The following is a 2,444-nucleotide window of genomic DNA, read 5'->3' on the forward strand; positions in this document are numbered from 1 at the left end:
CCCAGTAGAACATCGCGACGGGCAAATGTGGTTAAGACGGGAGGAGGAGAGGTGTGGTGAAATTGGAGAGATGCCAGCTATCATCGTCGGAGAGAACGATGTCCGCGAAGCCTCGCGGTACCTGAGGAACTGGGCAGCACCGGGCCCCGATGGTGTCCAGAACTTTTGGCACAAGAAGCTGACCGTCGCACATCCAAAGATAGCTGAGTGCTTCAACAAGGTGCTACGTGACCCACACAACCTTCCTGAATTCGCCACCCGTGGCGTCACCTTCCTCCTCCCGAAAGACAGCAACACATTGAACCCATCAAAGTACAGACCGATAACGTGCCTATCGAGTCTGTACAAAATACTGAGCAGCATAATTACCGCCAAAGTTTCTGCTCACTGCGAACAGCATCACATCATCGCAGAAGAGCAGAAAGGATGCAGGAAAAATACGCATGGCTGCAAAGACCAGGCCATCATCGACGCAGCCATAGTCGGCCAGGCGGTATATAACCAGCGGAACCTAAGTATGGCCTACATCGATTACAGGAAGGCTTATGACTCCATACCTCACTCGTTTCTCGTCCGGGTATTGGAGCTCTACAAAATTGATCCCGTCGTCGTTAGGTTCCTGCAGCATGCGATGAGGCAGTGGAGCACGTCTCTGCACCTCAGTGATGGGGAAAATGTGTTGCAGTCTAGAACGCTGCAGATAAAGAGGGGGATATTCCAAGGCGACTCTTTCAGCCCGCTTTGGTTTTGTCTGGCACTGAACCCCCTCAGTAGGACGCTCAATAGAAACGGTCATGGCTATAAAATAAGGTATGGCGACGGCGCTCACGAAGAAGTGACCCATACCTTCTACATGGATGATCTCAAGGTCTACGCTGATTCACGTCAGCGTCTAGGTGTAGCTATCCGGGTTGTCGAAGACATAAGCAGGGACATCTGCATGGAGTTCGGCCTTGACAAGTGCCGCTGTGTCCATCTGCTGAAAGGGCAGCTTACCGAATCCGGAGGTTACGAGGTCTATGACGGCGAGTTCATAAGAGACATGGTTCGTGGCGAATCCTATAAATATCTTGGATTCCGACAGCTCACCGGGATTCGCCACTCCGACATCAAGACGGAGCTGCGAGACAAGTTCTTGAGTCGAGTGAACTGTGTCCTGAGGACTTTCCTCAACGCGGGGAATGTAATATGACCTTTTAGGCCACCCATCCGGTAAACATTAAATGCATCAAACCCAAAATAACGTAAAACGCTCAAGGTCGCTAAAAGCACTAAATTCTCACGAGAACGCTTTAGCGACCGACGGTTCTGTTGTAGTATGATTTCAAACCCCGTTCCAAAGTCCATCTTAAAACTCCCAATATACAAATTATCCTTCTCCTCATAAGCAGTTGATTGTTTCAAAATAAATGACTCATGCGTGGTCACTTCAATTTACGATTCCCACGAAACATTCCTCAAGCGCAACTGCATTATTTCGTTAATTGTTTTTCTCCCACATTCGTCCATGCCAACATGCGCGGGCGATATGAATGCACCCTTACATCATGTCGCGCGCAGCTAAAGGCAATAAACCAGAAACCAAAACAAACCCAGTTCTATTCTGATTAAATACGCGACCGTACACAAAGTCGTCGTGACACTTTACGATTTCCCATGAAATCGATATGCGCGCTTATGAGCGCAGTAAGCAATTTTATTTCTTGACACCATTCACATCGAACACTGCATTCGATTGATTGGCTATTCCCCTTTGAAATCGACTTGGCTCCTCCCAATGAAACTCTCCACAAACTGTTGGCTAAGTTAGCTTAAGACACATGTAACTAGCATTAAGACAGTTCTTGTATGACACTCGACGCGGATGCACGCGTGGAGTGACGAGAAATGAATAAAACCCTTTTTGAATAAAAGTATAAAGCAAAGATAAGACATGGCGACCGTGAAATTAAACCTGCAATCTTCGGAAGTGATTTATGTGAAGAATATTGAAAATAAGTACAAGGCCGCGTGTGATGAACAATATTGGTGATGTGAACAATATTATTGGCATTACAATATAAACTATATAATTACATGGCGAGTGGTAAACTTGAGTGCAATTACCGCCACAGCTCAATGGAAAAGCCAAAATAAAAGTATGAGAAGAAAAGTTAAGGAAAGGGAGAAAAATCCCCGAAGTTTGTGTAATCAACTTTAGCGCAGACAGAAAAAAAAAAATATATATGAAATATATATTTATTATGGACAACTGGACAAGCTTAAATAGTGAATATTAAGTGTCGTGCCAACAGGCGAGTGATAATTCGAACAGCAAACATTGGAACAATAGCGAAATCTAAACAAATAGTGCTGGGAGAAATTCAAAAAGTGTTACAAACAATGTGATCGGAAAAGTGCCAGAAAAGCGGTGTAATATAAATACTGACACTGAATAGGAGGGA

Source organism: Toxorhynchites rutilus, chromosome 3, assembly GCF_029784135.1.
Source record: "Toxorhynchites rutilus septentrionalis strain SRP chromosome 3, ASM2978413v1, whole genome shotgun sequence".
Lineage (NCBI taxonomy): Eukaryota > Metazoa > Arthropoda > Insecta > Diptera > Culicidae > Toxorhynchites > Toxorhynchites rutilus.